The 21653-nt window shown below is 38.2% G+C and overlaps 1 long non-coding RNA gene across 1 annotated transcript; it reads right to left on the minus strand.

The window, feature by feature from the left end:
• Positions 1-15250: 15250 nt before the first annotated feature.
• Positions 15251-21653, minus strand: LOC113066479 (uncharacterized). The gene is made up of 4 exons (XR_003279177.1): positions 20842-21653; positions 20397-20463; positions 20164-20270; positions 15251-15493 (listed from the first exon to the last, which is right to left on the minus strand). It is a non-coding gene; the product is annotated as an uncharacterized LOC113066479 (long non-coding RNA).

Genomic DNA, 21653 nt, shown 5'->3' on the forward strand with positions numbered 1-21653 from the left:
CTGACTGTTTTCATTTCTGTAGTTTTTGTACCCCAACAAAATGATTTTTAAAATTTTCTGTTAGATGTTCCACGCTAATTTTCTTTTGTTTATACATCCAAGTTTAACTCAATTTCAGACTTACATTATGACTGCAGCTCAGATCAAGTGTAAAGTAGATTGCTGATTAGTTTATAAAACCACCAAATCAACATATTAAATGAGCTGATATACAAACTAAACAATTGCTACACACATTCCCATGAAACCTTTTAAATATAACAAAACATACTAAGAAATGTACCAGCTCTAATTCCAATACTTTTTATAATCCTAAACAGTCTTTACATTTTAGTCAGGTGAGATATTTAACTCAAAATGGAACTCCGTTTCAAACAGAGATTGTATGATAAATGAATAAATAAGCACAAAATAAGCAAAAGAGATTCAGAATCATTGATCTACAGAAAGTAGCTCTATTTATATTTTAATGCCAGAGCTCTTTTGTCCATGATATTTACAATGAAATATTATGTATGTGTGAACTCCGTATAGAAATTAATGAAAGAAAAACTTGATAAACTGATAAGTCACAATGAGCCACATTATGAAAAAGTGAATAGTTCAGTTATGCGGAGTGTTACATGAGAATATTTTAAATAAAATATTCTTTGGGAAACAATTTGTTTTATATTAAAAAAATAATAAAAAAAATGGTTTTAATTTTAAAACATTTTTACACAAATCTAAATTGTATGTTTTAATGGAAATTTAAAAAGAGCCAGACTTACCGAGCACCAGTTTAGTTCCTCCACCGATTGTGTACCACAGTGATATAATCTAATGAAACACTCGCACAAAAACCTCTATTCCACTCGAGTGAACAAACTCCAGCACAGAGAGAGAGAGAAACAAACACACAGAGAAGAAACACCTCAGCTGCTGACAATGTCATTCTTTTCATTAGCAGTTGAAGAATCTCATTCACTGTAATCCTGATACAGTTTGACTATGTCCTAGATTTCGCATTCATAGCTTCATTGTGTGCCAATAACACTTTAAGAAAATAAATTTGATGAAACTTGACCGCTTTTATCATGGATGATGTCATTGTCAGGGATCTGGGAAGGAAGACCCAATTGCAGTGAGATAAGGTTTTATTGACAAGACCGATACAAGAGCTAATGAAGTGCACAACAGAAAACACAATAAACAGAACAGCTAGGGAAGGCTTCTGGAAACAATTGGCAGAATACTTAGTCAACAGAGGGGGCAGCAAGACCAGGTTGATAGAGAAGGCTACACAAGGCACCATAGAGCAGAGCTCAGAAACTTGTTGACCACTTCCTCTGGAGACAGACCAGATGCCAGGCTGGTAGAACCAGGGCAGGACAAATGGGGACAGGTCAGGAACTCGAACATAAGACTAGACAGGAAAAAGCTCCAAAAACACAAGTTAAAGCAAAGACAAATTTAAACTTATGGGACTTATCAAACAAAACCAAGACTAGAAAACTAAATGAATCTTGCAGATGAAAGCAAAGGGCAAGAACAAACAAATTACTAAAAACAAGGAGCAAGACAAGAACATAGAATCACATGGACTAGACAAAACAAGGGCACAATACCAACCAGACACATATTCAGCCACATATTCAGACAGAGGGGTGAGAATGACAAAGGCGCAGCAAACACAAAAGAGTAAGGTGCACTGTAAATAGGGAGGAAAATACATGAGGGACAGGTGAGCACAATTAGACCAACTAGGGTAACAAGAGGGTGTGGTAAAAAGGAAACAAGGAGGAGGGGCTAAAGGAGCACATGGCTAAGAAAATAACTAACAAGGCCATGTGCTGACACTAGACACAAGAAACAAACATAAAACAAAATGACAGTGCAAAACCCTGACGGTCATGGAGTATATAATAATAATGCTTTTGATCTTCACACGAAGCTCGATAATTATGATTCACACAAAAAAAAACTGTATCTTCAGACAATTACATTTTTCAGATTCACATTTTTCAGTCTAGACTCTTTTTACACAATAGGTCTCATAAAAGATATCCCATATAGTGACATCAACACCGATTCAACATTTAAAAGACCACAAGGGACTTTTACTCTTTTAATCTAAATACAGCTGAATACTATTGACTTATTCTTGATAACACATCTATTATCAGATACTTTCACTTAAATAAATGAATCATGAATGACTAGAACAGATGAATATGTTATTACAGTGACACTACAAACTGAAATTGTTGCATGACAATATAAAGACTAGGACTAGTGTCACACCAGCCTGTGCAACAACAAATGAACAAAACTAATATTTTATATTACATTTACATTACATTTACATTAATCAATGCAATTATGAGTAAATTATTTAAAAAAATATTATTGTGAAAGAAAAATATTACAGTATTAGTTGTAGCAGCTCACGCTGTTGTAAATCCTGCCCACTTCTTTGCATTATCAGCATATACTTCAGTACTCTGAGAGTGTTTATAGTGCTGTGAGTTTAACACTTCATGACTGAGAGCAGAACAGAACACAATCTTCATCCTCTCACAAGACACAACAACAACAATGAACAACATCATCATCCTCATCTGGACTCTTACACTGTTTGCTCAAGGTTTGTGTAATACAGTTTCTATTATTTAATGTTGTTATTTATTTTTTTATTCTTTGAAGTGTAAAATATTAATCAATATACAATAGTCCATCAATAACAGCAGCTCAACCAGGACAAGAAGTCAGAATAACCTATAAAACCAGCAGTTCAGTGTATAGTGGAAATTGGTTACACTGGTATTTACAGAAACCGGGAGAAGCTCCTAAACTCCTCATATATACTGCAACAACCCGTTACACTGGAACTTCATCTAGATTCAGGGGCAGTGGATCTGGCAGTGATTTCACTCTGACCATCAGTGGAGTCCAGACTGAAGATACAGGACATTATTACTGTCAGAGTTCACATAAGGTCACTACATCAGTAATAGCTGGGTGTTCACAGTGATAAAGAGTCGTACAAAAACCTCCGTCAGTCAGAGTCACAGTGACTGCACTGATACAGCTGAGAGATACTGCCGCTGCTCAAACACAATCACACACAACACTGATCAACACAAACACTAACAAAACAATGCAAACAGATGGTGGAGTTTATTGTGATATACTTTGACGTTGACTTGGCGAATCCCCGTTTGAATGTGTAACATCTTTAAGTTTAAAGGTTATTTTGTCACACAGTGACAAGTGTGTCACGGAAATTTAGTAGTAGTAGTAGCCCTTTATTGTCACTAGTCACAAGTACCAGTGCAATTAGCCATCAACCTGTCCATACATACACAACATACATACAATATGACAAGGGGGTAGACAGGACAGGAAGATAGGGAATTGAGGAAGAAATACAGCATAACATTAGGGAAGTGAGGAGAGAAAAAACAACACCCAGACTATGCTCCTTTTGAGAGCACGGTATGGGAACAGGAAAAACACCTCAGCACAAAAGCACATAATCAATACACCATAAACACATGACTTTGCAACTGGGGATAGAAATTGGGGGGGGGTCGATGTAATCCAGTGCAGAAAAAATAGCCATCCGCTCCTGCAGCTATTAAAGTGCTGGTCACAGATCCGCTTGCCAGATTGGCGGAACAAAGCGGCGAAGGCGAGGGATGGGTGTGGGGTGGTGAATGCTTATCTGTATATGTGTAGGAGTTTGTGTATTTTTAGGCCTGGAGAGTTGGGATTCTCTCTAGATGCCTCAGTCCGCAGATTATACAGCGTCACAGCAAGTTGCCATGGAGACAGCCTTGGTCAGGTCCTAGACAGAGTCAACAATCAACAGGTGTCTGTGAAGGGGGAGAGGAACGCGAGAAAGGTCTGGCTGCAGTGCTCCCTGGGAGAAATTTGTTGTTCCAAGCTAGCCAAGTCCAGCGCTGGTAAAGCCGAAAGAAGATAAGATACCAGTTGTTTGGTCTAGTAGCCGAATTCCATTTCACGGTCACTATGATTGTTCATTGTCTATTGGGTTCATTGTCACCCTCAGTACCACAACTTAGGTGCCCTTGAGCAAGGCATCAAACCCCCAACTGCTCCCTGGGCGCCGCAGCATAAATGGCTGCCCACTGCTCCGGGTGTGTGTTCACAGTGTGTGTGTGTGCACTTCGGATGGGTTAAATGCAGAACACAAATTCTGAGTATGGGTCACCATACTTGGCTGAATGTCACGTCACTTTCACTGTCACTTTCACTTTCTATTTTGGTCTCCAAATTCTCCAATTTCCTTTCCAAAGCCGTGAGCTTCTTCGTGATGATATCCATATTGCGGTTAAAAGTCTCAGTCTCAATGCTGACCGCTCTGCCCACTGCTCCAATAATGATGGGCAGCCTTGCGAGGCTTTGGACATCTGTTCCTGTCTTCCCTATCAAAATGTATTCCCTATGGGGCGGCAGTGGCTCAGTGGTTCATGTAGGTTGTCTACAAACCGGAAGGTTGGTGGTTCGATCCCCGGCTCCACCTGACCAAGTGTCCTTGAGCAAGACACCTAACCCCAGCTGCTCCCGATGAGCTGGATGGCGCCTTGTATGGCAGACACCGCCGTCGGTGTGTGAATGTGTGTGTGAATGGGTGAATGTGAGGCAAATTGTAAAGTGCTTTGGATGGCCATGTGGTCTGTTGAAAGCGCTATATAAATGCAGTCCATTTACCATTCTTAATTTTTCGATAACCCAGGGCAAAGCCTAATCCAATCAGCAGAAGACCTGTTATCATGGTGCCGAATAGGTAGATGTCCTCCACAGAAAGAGCCGCCAGACACACGACCCGCCAATTCGCCCATGCGTCCATCATGTAGCCAGCTGCGAGCGTTCCGGCAGGGCAGTCAGGTTCCCTCGAACCCAAGCTTCTCATCGAGAAGATGGTGTCAATTGCGTTGAGAGACCAATTAATCAAATCCATATACCAGTTTAGGAGAGCAGTGCAGAGAGAGTCTCACACAGTAGACAAGACAAGAGAACAGGCAAAGCAGGGAAGAGAGAAATGTGACCGCCTCCGTTGAGAGCTAAAGTAAAAGGGTTACGCCTCTTAACATATTGTGATGTCTAGAGTGAGCTGCGGTTGTCTTGAGTGAGCAGAGGCTGGCGGCTTGAGAACAGTGCAGCTGGTACATTTTACGAAGGAGCGTACCTTGGTCTTGGAGCAACAATAATATGTGACAACCTCGGGCTGGACTCTGCTTCATCCATGGTGAAAGCCGATTTGGCAATCCACAGTGCAATGCTGATGTATTTCCTCACCGACAAGCACCGATCAGCTCCAGGCATGATGATGCAGATATCGTCCTCTTGGTAGTTTGCTTTCACAGTGAAACACACAGCATCTATACGGCAAAGTGGCATCATATGACCCCTTTAATATATTAAAATATATTGAATAATACATAAGGAACTGCCGCTTTTCATATATTGAAAATATATGACAATATATTATAATGTATGTGTAACCAGCAGAGTAACTGCCATAGCAAGTTTGTCCTCTTGTTCTTACCGTATCCGTCTTCCTCTCAGCCCCGCCCCCTAGTTAGCTTGCATGTGGCTAGTCATTCATTAGCGTTAATGGCACTTCGTATAAAACCGGCACATCGGGTGGAAGACGAAGTAATCCCTTGGCTTGTATGTCCTCCTGATATTGTGTTCTCTGTGTTGTCGCCTATAAAAGACACTTCCGGGTAGGATATTGTTGATCTACCGAAGGTCTTGGCCGGACCGCTGTGCGCGCATTCTGTCATCGTCTCTTGGAATACGAGTTGAGGTAATATTGGCTGTATGGCTCACAGCAATAGAGTAGTGTTCACCATGTAACGTGTTTGTATATGTATGTTTATATTAAAGGGTTAGTTATCTGGCTCGGCTCGGTGTTCATCTTCAGTTCTCTCTTCACAGCAGTTCAGTCAGTGTACTGTTTGAGTGCATGCATTACTCCGGGATATTGGTTTGTTTGAACTCAGAGGGAGTGTCAGCCACATTAAAAAAGTTAACAGCTTAAGTCATTTGTGGATTAATGCGTATTAGAGATTTGAACCGTTTAAAACGATTCAGTTCAATTTGGTGAACTGAATGATTCGTTCGCGAACCGGATATCCAGACTGCTTTGATTTGAACTCTCTCTCACAACAGACACGGAAGAGAAGAGAATTCTGAATAAAGTCGTCGTTTTTGCTATTTTTGGACCAAAATGTATTTTTGATGCCTCAAAAAATTCTAACCGACCCTCTGATGTCACATGGACTACTTTGATGATATTTTTCTTACCTTTCTGGACATGGACAGTATACCGTACACACAGCTTCAATGGAGGGACTGAGAGCTCTCGGACTAAATCTAAAATATCTTAAACTGTGTTCCAAAGATAAGCGGAGGTTTTACGGGTTTGAAACAACATGAGGGTTAGTTATTAATTACATAAATTTGCTATCTGGGTGAAGTAACCCTTTAAGTTGATTTACTATATGATTGTTTCACTGTAAATCCTTGGGATGTGACTAACCAATGACCTTGATTTATGATGGGCTATTTTGTATGTGAACTATGCTTATGTGTGATTTCATGTAGGTACGTATGCGGGGGAAGTAACCAGGGAGTCCCATTTACATTTATGTTGAGTGTTGTATTCCTAGAGGTAAAAGGAAATCTTGGTTATTGTACCTGTATTACCTATCATTGATTGATAATGGTTAGGTTATATTTACTGTACATAATTGATTTTAATTGTGTTTGTTTTTTCCTTTTAGAATGATTGTCACTGCTGCTTTGCCTCCTGTAGTTTTAATGTACCGTATTTTTCGGACTATAAGTCGCACCTGAGTACAAGTCGCATCAGTCTAAAGATATGTCACGGTGAGGAAAAAAATATATATAAGTCGCACTGGACTATGAGTCGCATTCATTTAGAACCAAGAACCAAGATAAAACATTACCGTCTACAGCTGCGAGAGGGCGCTCTATGTTTTCATTTCTCTTGGTTCATGTCAAATTAATTTTGATAAGTCGCACCTGACTATAAGTCGCAGGACCAGCTAAACTATGAAAAAAAGAGTGACTTATAGTCCGGAAAATACGGTAATTGTAGCTTTTACCTTATTTCGTAATTTTTTTTTTTTTTTTTTTTTTGCCCATTTGAGCTGGCCTAAACATAAGCGTGGTTGGTTCTCTTGCTTGTTTGTTTTTTGTGGGCCGTAACTGGAGTAATATTGGCTGCCCCGGTAGGTTTAATAGTAATATAAACTTTCCTTCTCCTCTTTGGGGAAGTAGAGTGTTGAAGCTAGTTTGTGGAGCAGGCTGCCTGATTTGAGTCCTCTTTTTTTATTGTGTGTTGCACAGAGTATTTGCAGTGGTAACGTGCACCTCACTATTTGCAGTGATTGCTCTTGTAGTGCCTGTGCCTATGAGTGTGTGTGAGTATGTCTGTGTTGGTCTCATTCCTCTTCTAGGACAGGCAACCTCTCCCTAAGCAGCTGATCCATCAAAACATTATTTGTTTGTATTTTTGATATTTAATGTGGCAGCCACTATCTCCCTCTGGCTGGTCTAGGGTGTCTAATCTGTATTGTCCCATATTATTCTGAGAAATAAGCCCCAGACTGTTGTTGTATTGAATTATCATAGTCGAGCACCCGACAGACAATACTTTTTTGTCACTTGGCTCCTGTAGGTCACATATGCAATATTACATTTGGTATGTTGGGACGGAAAGGAATGAAATGATTTCCTTATGAAATTAACTCCCCTAGCCAAAACTCAGGAACAGATACCATTCTGCCATGCACAGATACCATGCTGCCACACTGTAAAAAAAAAAAAAAACGTAAAATAACGGTAAAAAGTCTGGCAGCAAAGTTGCCAACCACTTACCATCAAATTACAGTAAAAAACCTTCAATAATTTTATGGAAAAATTATGTTTTTTGAAAACGGATATGTACCGTAAACAATTTTTGTATTTTTACAGTCAAACTGCTGTAGAAAGAAAAAAAAATCTCATAAAAAAATCTCTGTTGAATGTTAAACAAATGTATAAATCTGTATAAAAACTTAAAAATATGGCATAAATACCTTAAAATTACATAATAAAAACAAAGACTTCTGTTTTAATACAGTATTATTTGGTATATTTTTAAGATAATCCAATCCAACTACAAGAATTCCTTGTCAAAGCAAAGACTTTTCTTTGTAAAACATATGTTGTATAATTACCTTCAGATACCTTAATTTAAAGCCCAATACCAGTATATTGATTGATTTAAAATTTTATTTTATGTCATTATTCAATCTATTTATAGTAAATTCCTGTTAAATATTGGTTATATCCTGTACAAAAAAATAAGATCTTGTGATATTAAGTTTCAGAAACATATTTTTAACTGTTATTGCTCTATATAAACATTATTTGACATTAATAACAAGCAACTCTCCAATATTTCTACATATTTTTACCATTTAAATACTGGGGTTTACTTTATATAAACATTATTTGACGGTAATGACAAGCAACTCTCCAATATTTCTAAATACCATTACCATTTAAATACGGTAGTTTACTTTATATAAACATTATTTGACAGTAATTACAAGTAACTCTCCAATATTTCTAAATACCATTACTATTTAAATACGGTAGTTTACTTTATATAAACATTATTTGACAGTAATAACAAGTAACTCTCCAATATTTCTAAATACCATTACCATTTAAATACGGTAGTTTACTTTATATAAACATTATTTGACAGTAATTACAAGTAACTCTCCAATATTTCTAAATACCATTACTATTTAAATACGGTAGTTTACTTTATATAAACATTATTTGACAGTAATAACAAGTAACTCTCCAATATTTCTAAATACCATTACCATTTAAATACGGTAGTTTACTTTATATAAACATTATTTGACAGTAATTACAAGTAACTCTCCAATATTTCTACATATTTGTACCATTTAAATATGGTTGTTTACTTTATATAAACATTATCTGACAATAATAACAAGCAACTCTCCAATATTTCTAAACACTTTAACCATTTACGTACAGGGATTACCTTATACAAACATTATTTGTAGTAATTACAAGCAAACCTCCAATATTTCTACATATTTGTACCTTTAATGTATGGGGCTTTACCTTATAAAAACATTTTTATTATGGTAATTATAAGCAACTTCCCAATATATCTATATATCTACATACGTTTACAATTAATATATGGGGGGTTACCTTATATAACCAACACCTGACAATAATTATAAACACATCTCCAATAACTTTACATGCTTTTACCATTAATGTACAAGGGTTTACTTTATATAAACAATATATTATAGTGATTAAAGGCAACTATCCAATAAATCTATATACTTTTACCATCAATGTATGGGTTCACTTTATATAAACATTAATAGACAGTAATTACAACCAATTCTCCATTATATGTAAAAATAAACGTTTATTTTGTAAACAATATTTGATAGCAATTACAAGCAACTGTCCAATATATGTACATACTTTTTCCATTACGGCATGGGGTTTAGTTTATATAACCACTGTTTGACAGTTATAATAAGCAACTCTGATTTATAGACACCTTCGTTATAAGTGCATGAGACTAACCTTTTATGAACATAATTTGACGGTAATAACAAGCAACTCCAATATATCTACAGACTTTTCTTATTAGTGCATGGGATTCACTTAATATAAACATTATTTGACAGCAATTACAAGCAACATTCCAATTTATGTCCACACATTCTATATTAGTATATGGTGTTTTGAATGTACAAAAACTGGAAGGTCTATATTAAGTGGATTTGCATCAACAACTTTTTCACTAAATACATACATACATTTTTCTGACATTTTACAGCAATGTCCCATCCATTCAGTGCAGATCCCCATTTGACATGTATATTTCCCCTCGAAAGAAAAATGTTAAGTCATGTGAGTCATTCCTTTCAGAGTGAACACGGTGAATCTGACTGCAGTAGATGTGAAAGATATGAATAAAAGTGATGTTAATTCAGCCAGCGCACATACCTGTATTTACTTCCTATTTCCGGTCGAAGTCCGAAGTTGCTGGCCCAGAAAATGTATTAAAGCCATCGTTAATATAGTCCAAGTGACTACAGTTGCTCAATCTTAAGTTTATAAAGCGACGAGAATACTTTTTGTGCACAAAAAAATAAAAAATAGCGACTTTATTCCACTATTCATTTCCTTCTATCTGGGCATCGAGTCTTTTCATGTAGTGTGATAGCGCTGTGTTGTACGTCACACGCATCACACACATTTTTGGGTGAACTAACCCTTCAATGGCTTGAACACTTGTCAAATCAAATGTCTAATCAAATCGTACTATTACTGTACATAATGGCATGTCCCAGTGTTTCCTTCACCTTAATCGGTAGTTCTAATGATGCGTTCACTCCAGACGTGAATAGAGCGTCTGGCGCGAGTGATTTCAATGTTAAGTCGGGCGAAATTCGCGATTTGAAAAATCTGAACTTTGGCAAAATTTCGCGCCTCGTTAAACAATCAGGAGCTTACTCTAGTAGTGACGTGATTACGACGTAGCAAGCGGAGGGAAAACCCGAAACAACAATGGAGGACAAACTTATCATCGCTGTATGTGCATACCCGGAGCTGTATGATACTTCTTCATACTTTTACAGAAACAGGATTAAAAAGGATCTTGCTTGTATATGTAACATTAGATTAATTGAATAAAGACCAAAGATTAGATTTACCCCAAACAAGTTATATTTTATCTTGAACCACTAAAGAGACATCAGAGCCAGCGGCACATGTCAGAAGGTATAGCTGAGGGGAAACAGCTCTAAGCGGAAACATGATCACTGAGCTCCCGCTGATCTTGTGGAGCTCTTCTCCGAAATCGGCGAAACACATTTTTAAATAGACGCTGTCTTTATAAATAAACCACATATTTGAGTTTAAAACAACTACATTCTCGCCTGAAATAATTGTAAAACTACATTTCATGACACGATAACAGTAATATTTTGAAAATTATCAAAATAAAAATGGTGGTTAAAAATGCTGCGTGAACTCAACCGGCAGAAGCCCCCCCATGACGTGAATTCGCATCTGTTGTGAAGTTCATTTCACGCGCGAATGAAGTGTCTAAACTCAAAATGTTCAAGCGTCCAACTACGCACGAATAGCACGATATAGGGCTGTTACATAGTTAACGCGAGCAAGCAATGCGAGCGACTCGCATCCTTTCATAGTCTAAACAGTGGACGCAAGTGTCACGGGCGATGCGCATATGCAATACACCGCTCACGCTACGGGGTAGTAGAGTCGGGTGATATTAGTAGAGTCGGGTCACATGATATTCAGATCACAATGACAACTGAAGAGGAGGGCATTCTATTGCTGATTTTACATTGGCGGCAACAAAGGCAGCGCAGAGATAGGCGGTGGTATGTTGTAATGGTGCCCATTAGCTGAGTCTGTTTCATGCATGTTATTGTATACATGAACGATTTTTGTTTTGTTTTTTTGATTATTATTGTTTTTATCGTCATGTATTTTGTATGCATATTGTGTCTCATTTACTCTGTGTATATCTGATCTGGGAATGAAGATCGATAACGTGATGCGGAGGAGAAAGTATGAGGTGGAACATGTTAATGATGGGTGGACTCGGATGTATATAAGGGGAACGCAAACGGAGGGAAGGAGAAAAAAAACAGTTCCGCTTATGCCCGGCGAAGCAAGACCTGCGTTCACTTAATCGGAAGTCGGAACGATGGGCCCGGTGGTGGACTTTTGGTCCGAGCACGATATTTTCCACGAGTGATTTGCGCGGTCGCAAAATGCCTGTGTGGTAAGCAGCGGGGGTTTAAATGTGTGAACCGCTGTGTTCTGCTTCTAATCGCTGTGGAGTCAAACGGCCGCAAAATGAACGTGTTAAAAAAAGGTCTGAATTGGAAGAGACTGGGAAAAACGGACTTGGTTCTGCTTCTAATCGCTGTGGAGTCAAACGGCCGCAAAATGAACGTGTTTTAAAGTGGTCTGAATTGGAAGAGACTGGGAAAAACGGACTTGGTGAATTGTTCTAATGGACTCTGAAGGCCATTATGGTGTTGAATTTCCTTGTCGATTATGCAATGTAATTTGTAATTGTTTTAAAGGTACGGGGTTATGTGCAATGTAAGTTAGGTGGGGGTACAATGAAAAAGGGTGTTTAGAAGATGAGAAATGAGGTCAATACACGCACTTTAAGCAATTTATGAAGTATGATGTGTTTTTTTTTTTGGTTGTTTTTCTTTTTGATTTGATCAAAATGATATCTGCAGTCACAAATGGATCCAACTTATGCCCTTGAAGCGTACTGTAAAATCCCTTATTGTAATTGTTGATGAAGAGTAAGTGGATTGTTACAATGTTATACGTATAAGCTCGCATAATTTTTCCTCTTCACCAGCCATTGTACTCAAACCTTCTTCTTCTGTAAACATAATATACTTGAATTAATGTACAATACTTGCAACGCGCCTCCACCGACAACGCATAGCATTGCGTGCATCGGCGCGTATCAAAAACTAGGACGACACATTTGCCTATGCACCGACGCATAATGGCAGCCAAAGCGTATCGATGTGTAGCCTTGGGGACGCGTATGCATACAGATGCATTGACTATGAAACGGCCCTTAAGGCCAATTTATACTTCTGCGTCAAGTGTACGCCGTAGTGTACGTCGTAGGCGACGCCGTCGTGAGCATACTTCTGCGTATGTCTGTTTTGCTCTGCAGTTACACCGCCGAAACGCTAGTTCACGCGAGCGGGTTCCACTGTGTTTACATTCCTCGATCCTCGCGGGTTTCTACGAACAATGGCGACTGAATTCGCTGCCATCTGACAGTCTTTGTAATCTCCCGAAGAGGAGTCATACAGATGGCTGTATTTCCTCACTTCTTCAATTAATCGCTCGGTCACTTGGTCCATTTCCATGTTGGCTCTTCACTGAATTTCAGAATTTAAAAATGGCGGGCAGTCCAGAGTGCGGAAGATCATTCCGGAAATGCGTAGGAGGAAACGTGATACTACCAAGCCGACCAATCACAGATCTTGCAGTCCGCGTCATCGCGATGCGTAGTTAAATTTTTGAGGAATTATGTCTTATTCCTCTCATCGCGAAGCAAACGGTAAAATAAAAAACTTGAACAGTCTCGCTGCTTTTTCTTCTGTGTGGGCATATTCAAGCCGCACGCTTCAGTTTGAATCTGAATAGCGCGTTCAGAGCGGGGGCGTGGTCACATTAGATATAATGAAGGGAGACGTGAAAGATTGGACATCACGTTGTTTTCATATGGATTACTTTATCACGGAATATCTGTTTTCAGCAGCACTTGTTTAGTTTTAAACTAGACATGTCAAGCTTTCTATAGATATCTCTTTCATGTCTCTTCGTTGAGTATTCACAGAGTTACACTTCATTTTAATGATTTGTGTGTAAATGAAGATCAGCGCTTTTTCGGGGTTATCAGGGGAAAATGACTCATAACGCGTATCCGCGTTTTCAACATATAGGGTTTTAACATATAACGGTTAATGCTAGCGAGACATACTGATAAGACGCTTGGGAGAAAACAAACACATAACTTCATAATCATACTTCGCGTTGTGATTCGGAGATGCTTGTTGTTCTAAATAAAGTTGGTAATGAACCCTCTTTTAGTGAAATGCCATTGGTTCTTCTGATCTTCATTCTTTGGCAGTGAAAATAAAACAAACTTGCCTTTACAATTAAAAACACACGGTCTCCTCGACATGATGCTATCACACCCACCACTAACCAGAGCATCTGTGTGGGGGGTGGGGCAGGTCAGAGTTTTGTTTCTCCCATGACGGTAGGCGGAGATTATTATTAAATCGTGTACTTTTTGGTTTAATTACTTAGCACATTGTTTACACTGATGGACAGCTACATCATACACTGTAATACAGGTAATTTTTGATTTCCCATCTGTGTGGCTCTTTAATCATTTTAAAATATGAGCTTTATGTCGGTCTTTTCCAGGAGTATGACGTGTTGATGAAGTATTAGAAATGTTTTTGATATTTGTTTTAGTTAAATTAAATTTTATATTAATTAAAGGTGCTCTAAGTGATGTCACGTTTTTTAGGCCTAAACATTTTTTGTCACATCCGCTATCCGCTAGCTGCCTGTCCCCTGAACACACTGTAAAAAAACGCGGTCTCTCTAGACACCACAGGCTCCACAAACAACAAGAAAAACAAACTGGGATCACCCGCACCACGAAACATAACAAACTGTTCCAGCCAATAAGCGACAAGGATGAGGAGGAGGGAGGGTCTAGCTAGCCTCCATTTTGTTTGACAACAATTCGAACGTCAACAAGAAGTTACGACTCCTGGCATCGCTTAGAGCACCTTTAAGTATCTGTCTTTACATTCTGAGTAATGCTGAAAGGTTTTAACTTAAATCAAGAGACAGCTGTATGTGGGTCGCAGGTGTGTGTGTGTCGCATTGAACATTACGTTGCGGCAGTTGTGTGTGGCCTTGCTATGACGACCATCTGCATTGAGGGGTACTATCTCTGGGTATGATCTGCAATGAAAAATGGAGCACCGTGACGGAATCCGGAGGGACAGGGAACGGGGGACTCCTGCCGCTGCCCAAAATCGGAGGAGCCGTCGCCGTCCACCGGGCGGCGGAGGAGTGTCGTGCCGTCCGCCGAGGGCCGTCCAGTGCCACCGCCGGGCACCGCGGAGGAGATCACCCAGCCGGTGAAGGGCCGAGCAGCAGTGCGTCTGGGAACCGGAAATTATTATTTTTTTCTCTCTCTCCCCTCTCTCGTCCTTGTCGCTCCTCCTTCCATCTCCTTTTCTCTCGCCTCGTCTGTCCTACCCCCAGGTTCCTGCAGGTCCCCGTGAGCGGTCCCCCACGGAGGGAGGGGGGGGGGGTAGTAGAGCGCAGTCTCGAGGGTACCCCCCAGCCTGCGAGGGGCAATGGGGGTATGTGGCGAGTGGGGCGGGGCCGAGAGGCGTGGGAACGAGGAGTGAGGCCAGATGTAGTGATTGGAGATGAGCTACACCTGCGCCCCACCGCCAGTATCGAGTCCCACGTAGGAGATGGAAGGATATAAAACTGGAGTGACGACCGTGAAGGACGAGAGAGGACCAGGCCTGGGACATTATTTTATGTTTGCTTTTTATTTGTGTATTACCGTTTTGTATTTATTTTTGATTATTAAAATGCTTTTTGATTGTGCGCCGGTTCCCGCCTCCTTCTTCCCGATGATTACAAAGGGAATATCGTTACACAGTATTAAAATACAGATGTGAATGTTCATTTGGCAGATTGATATTCACCCACGTCCTTTCAGAATTCCAACGATGGCTATGATCCTCTGTAGTGGCTCTCACCAGGCCTTGACCTGAAAAATAGATCAGATGTATTATGCTTCTAAAAATTCCTACACATCAACGGTGGCCACATTGTATTGTTTTCAATTTACACACAATGGCAACTTTGCCTCCTACCCTCACAGCATTGCCAGTGCAGAGCCATTAGGATGCCGCTTAACAATAATTGCAGTTTGGAGCTTGAATGAAAATTGAGCATGAACAAACTTTGCCTCTATTAATGCTTCTAATGCAAGAACATTAAGGGGTTAAAATGTATTAAAAGGGTTCAAGGTGCTCTGTAAATGTGATCAACAAAATCTTAAAACCACTTGTAAAACAGACTGCTATCAAGTGTGATTTTGGCACAAACCTTTGGCAAAAGGTTTGTGCCAAAAGGCGGCAGTGGCTCAGTGGTTCATGTAGGTTGTCTATAAACCGGACGGTTGGTGGTTCGATCCCCGGCTCCACCTGACCAAGTGTCGAGGTGTCCTTGAGCAAGACACCTAACCCCAGCTGCCCCCGACGAGCTGGATGGCGCCTTGAATGGCTGACACCGCCGTCGGTGTGTGAATGAGTGAATGGATGGGTGAATGTGAGGCAAATTGTAAAGCACTTTGGATGGCCATGTGGTCTGTTGAAAGCGCTATATAAATGCGGTCAAGCGCTATATAAATGCAGTCCATTTACCAAAAGACTGAGTTTAATTATTCTGACTCGCAGTACAATTATTGAATTTAGAGATGGGTCATGATTTTCGAATTTTCATTAATTGTCAAATGGAATAGTTTGTTATTTTTTCCGAGTTTATAAAGTAGGGCTGTGCAATTAATCGAAATCGTAATAAAATCACAATTTGAGCGTGCGCAATTTCTAAATCGCTTTATAGCACGATTTTCCATGGTCCCGACCTCCTGTAGTATGCTATCCGATCCATTCAGAATGCAGCGCACCTAAGTGGAGTGCGAGAACAGAACAGACTGGGCATAAGCCAGGTTCACACACTCTGTCTGTGATGCGTATTTTTTCCGAGCCCATGTTAATGGATCCGAACGTTTACACTGCATTCAGTAAAAGATGCGAAGATGTGAACGGAAAAGGTTAGATATGGAAAGGTGCGAAAATAATTAATATCTAGCATATGAGCATAGAGAGTTGTGAGTGCACAGCATACAGTTTGAACGAGAGGAGACACGTTTTAAGTGCACGCACTCTCTCCGGGCGAAAGTTAATGTTAACTGACTGAATGTGCTACTGCTAACGTTAAGTTAAAAACGAGCTGCAACTGAGACAAGTCTTTGTCAGGTCCTAACTTAACATTACGTTAACTAAGTGAAACCATAGACTGTATAAAACAAGGTCCCAACCTGCAACAGATTTTTTTACTTTTTTTAACTTGAACTTTATTAGGACCGGCATAATGTTACATTTGCTAAAGCTAGACAGACTTTTATAAGGTTAATACATAACGTAACGTTACAAACGGCGAGTTTTAACATTAGCCCTGCTGACTCGACAATGTTAATGTTAACTTACATATTAAAATTGTAAAATGTACACTGTAAACCCTAATGTTGCCTTGACTTAAAAAATCAAGTAATGTTGACTAAACATTACTTAAATTTTTGCATTTTGGCCCTGTCACTTAAAAATATGAGTTAATTTAACTAATTTACCTTAAAAAAAGCATAAAATTAAGATTCCAAGTGTTGTGAGCTCAAAATCATGAGTAATCCTTTCGAAAAACTCAACGTCACTCTGTTCTTCCTTTAATGTGATTGGCTATGGGAGAAATTCTGTCTAGCAACAAGAGAACAAAAGCACTGATTGGTGGGTTACAAAATTCGTCCTTTTGGTCTGTTTGGTTGCTGAACTACAATTCAAGAGGAAGTTTTTCTTTGTGTACTATGTTCGGTGACTAAAATTATGTAGATATAAAGTTGTTTTGCATGATTTCTACTGGTGAAATATGTTAATTTAAATCCTTGTGGTACGTGATTTTGAGATGGTATGATTGAAACGACAACTTAAGTATTTGATGAAGTGGCCCAATCGCTTTCCTTTGAGCGAAAGAACATGGCAGCTAAAGTTACTGCTTAACTCGTTAGATCGAAAACCCTAATAAGTTGAATGAACTAAATTGATTGAGTAAACTCATTGCCTCAATTTAATTGAGTAATGGAGTCCCCCAAAACTTACATATTTAAGTTTATTTAACTTGACGGTTTTGTAGACTGTACACTGAAAACCCTAATAAGTTGACTGAACTAAATTGATTGAGTAAACTCGTTGCCTCAATTTAATTGAGTAATGGAGTCTCCCAAAACTTACATATTTAAGTTTATTTAACTTGACGGTTTTGTAGATTGTACTTAAATCACTCAGTTCACCAAACTTGATGCTTATTTAATGTACTTAAACAATTATGTTCACTTAACTTGGTACTAATTTCAAGTGTACTTATATATTTAAGTTAACTTAACATGTAAATTTAACTGAAAATGATGTTCTTATTTTTGACAGCACAGTGAAGTAAAACAAATAACAGCATATTTAAACTTTGACCTTTTGACAAACTGTCACAATATTTATGAAAATACAGTAAACCCTATACTGCACTGTAAAAAAAAAAAAAAGTTTTTTTATGTCTTTGAAGACATTGAAAAGACATCCACTGAGGAGAGAATGTTTTTATGACGTCTTTTTTTAATGTTTTTTTATGTCTTCTGTACATCCGATATAGATGTTCACATATCCTCCTTACAAGGATCTGTGACTTTATTTCTGTCAGACATCTAGAGAAGCTCTTATTGAGAATTAACAGAGGTTTAAATGTGCATACTTGATTCATTTGAAGTCACCATTGTGGTGGAAAATGTTTGGTTTAGTTGGGATCTTGGTCCAGATACTTCTTATGTTCGCTTGTCTCTTGCTGCTATAACAGTATATTTTAAAATGCTGTTTTTGTGGCGAAGAAAGATGAAGTTTAAAAGAGCTCAGGTGTTATCAGCTCTTTGTTGGTGTTAGCTTGTCTCTTGCTGCTGTAACTTGTGTGTTGTAAAACACTGTTACTGTGGCAAAGAGAGTTGAGATCTAACATACACATATCTTGCTTGTAATGGTGACTAATTATAGTAAAATAAAATGTATTGCTGCAACAATGGATATACTTTTATGGATATAAACTTTGTAGATAAAACAATGTACTTACTTTTAGAAAACTGATCATGTCGTCACAAACAGACATCAAGATTTTGGATATGCATCACATCAATGGTGACAATCAGAACAAAAAAGGCTGGAAATTAAGGATGGGTTTGTGTTATGGAGCTCTTTTGTTTGTCACCATTATTGTGATGTATATGCTACATCTAGAAGTCTGTTTGTGTGTGTACTTGATTTAGTCTTTCACTCAAATTATTTCAAACACATTCATTTGGTCCATCTTTAAAATAAGTATTTTACTCCTGGTGCCTGTTAAAAATATCAAACAAAACTTGTTTTATGATCTCAAATACGTATTATGTGATGACTTTCTCATCAACAAAAAACATCAAATAACACCTGAGCTCATTTAAATTTGTCTTTTTTCACCACAAAAACAGCGTTTTAAAATACACCAATACAGCAGCAAGAGACAAATTAACACAAGAAGTAACTGGACCAAGATCCCAACTAAACCAAACACTTTCCACCACAATGGTGACTTCAAATGAATCATGTATCAACATTTAAACCTCTGAGGGATTTAGGTAGTCTACAAAACCGTCAAGTTAAATAAACTTAAATTTTTGACCAACAAGTTTACTCAATAAATTTAGTTCAGTCAACTTATTAGGGTTTTCAGTGTATGAAAAAAGCTGCCGCACTTAAAGCTGCGGTAGGGAACTTTTGACGCTCTAGCGGTTAATAAACAGAACTGCTTGCGTCTTGCGGAAGAACATTGTAGCCGGAGCTACTTCTCTCTGTTTATGTCTATGAAGAACCACACAGGTACTGGGTTACTCCTCTGCGATACCCGCGAAGCAATCTAAAATAGTCCGAATATAAACACTTATTATAGATGTACCCTAGTGATTAAGGACAAGCTAAAAACACGGTTTGGAAAACGGATTCATGGTGTACTCGCTTATTACATACATTTTTCTACATTTTGAACACAAACAAAGTTACGGACCGCAGCTCTGATTGGTTGTTTCTTACAGGGAGCGGATGGCTTTCTGCAAATGGCAATAGGACCACTGGGAGGAACCAGAGGAGCTTGATTTTTTTCACAGATTATCTGTCTCATATTCTACTGTCAGGACATAATGACAGGTTTAACAAATATGTAAAAAATATATTTTTACAAAAGTTACCTACTGCAGCTTTAAGAAGCACATTTGACATTGTAAGGAAACATATACTGTAAATATATATATATATATATATATATATATATATATATATATATATATATATATATATATATAATTTATATGAAATTGATTTAAATTGTAAAAACTTTGCCATTATAACATTCACACAACATGAACTGAGTAATGTCATCTTTGAGACGGTCAGTTATTACATGATTAAAAATGTAAACATACACTTAAAGCATGGCAATCCCATCAGAAATGTGTATCATAGCAAGGGAAGCACACAAAAAAAGCCAATAGGTACCAAAATCAAATAACCCTAACCCATCAAATAATTTTACCTGCAGCCGCATTTATCATGGTATCTGAGGGTCTTTCCCTTAATGGTGTCCAGTGATTAAAGAAAGAACTGATGAAGGTGACATGAATCTCCCGTTTCAGTGCGCCACTTCAGCAGAAGAAAGACAAAAGGACAGAAAGTTACTCAGACTTTCTATCAGTAACAGTATGAAAATCATACTTAATACTATCCTAGTGTAGGTTTTCGAACAGTACATGGGTAAAATTGACTTACGTTGGTGAATCATGTGTCTTTCTGTTGGGTGTTTTCCCCCGATAAAAATCGTATTCCAATGCTTGATCTAAAGAAAAAGAAGAGTAAACAATCAGTGTTTGAAGATGTTATGTAAACATACTTCTAAAGAATAAATGACGGTTTTATCACTTTACTCATTCCCACGCTTTTTTACCTCTCATGCATTTGAGTTTTAAACTAACGTTAGCTGACAACATAAACACATAACGTTAACTTACCAACAACAAAACACAGCAATGTCAGGTACCAACACATGAAATACGTGCTAATATTGCTACGCTAATAGTGAAGCAGTACAAAAACACACACAGAGATAACTTATTTATCTTATGAGGCTCAGGCTGAACGTTAAGATGACAGTTAAGTTACCCGTGTCCCTAAACGTTAACGTTAGACTGTTAAGGACTGAAAAATGTTTTCTTACCTGATATCGCCAGTTTTTACAGACCACGTACAACCCCTTCCTCTGTTCACATTCCAGCTTTTGTTCTTCGTTGACATATCAACAAAAATTCGCTCAAAATGTAAGAATTCAACAGGCAGATATAAAATAATCCAGGTCTGACCGAGTAATCAACGCAAAGCAGCTGCTCCGACCGAGAGTAACGGACATATTTTCAAATTTAAAATAGGCGCGCAGAGCCACGCAGAGCCACGCACATTCTCATTGGACGGTTTCCTGGAAAACAGACAGATTAACCAATCATGCTCAAAGTAAAACGGCGAAACAACCAATAACAATAGCAATAGTTTGCGCGAGTTAACATAGCTGTGTATTAAGTTTTATTTGCAGTCTGTATTATTATTTAATTAATTGGTCAAATGACATGACAGTGTATGAATAAAAATGTAATAATGCAATGTAAACTGTTAGGCAAGCAGACAAAATTGTAAATTCACACAAAATCACATAAGGCAAAAGGTTTCTGCTGCACTGCTGTCTTGAGGGTGAAACTATTATTGTTAATAATGATAATTATATTTTAACATATACATTGAAGAGCTGTTATGATCAAAAACTCATTAAATGCTAATTAATTATCATAATAATACGTTAAAAGGCAGAAACACTTCTAAATCAACGTTGATTTTTTTTTACAAGATCTGTATGTTGAAACAACGTAATGTTTTCATTCAACGTTGATTTAGAAGTGTTTTTGTTAACCTTTTTCAACCATGTAGCATTAAAGGTTATTTCAACGTTGAATCAACAACTGACATATTTTCAATCATATT

Source organism: Carassius auratus, chromosome 50 (genome assembly GCF_003368295.1).
Source record: "Carassius auratus strain Wakin chromosome 50, ASM336829v1, whole genome shotgun sequence".
NCBI classification, from domain to species: Eukaryota; Metazoa; Chordata; class Actinopteri; order Cypriniformes; family Cyprinidae; genus Carassius; species Carassius auratus.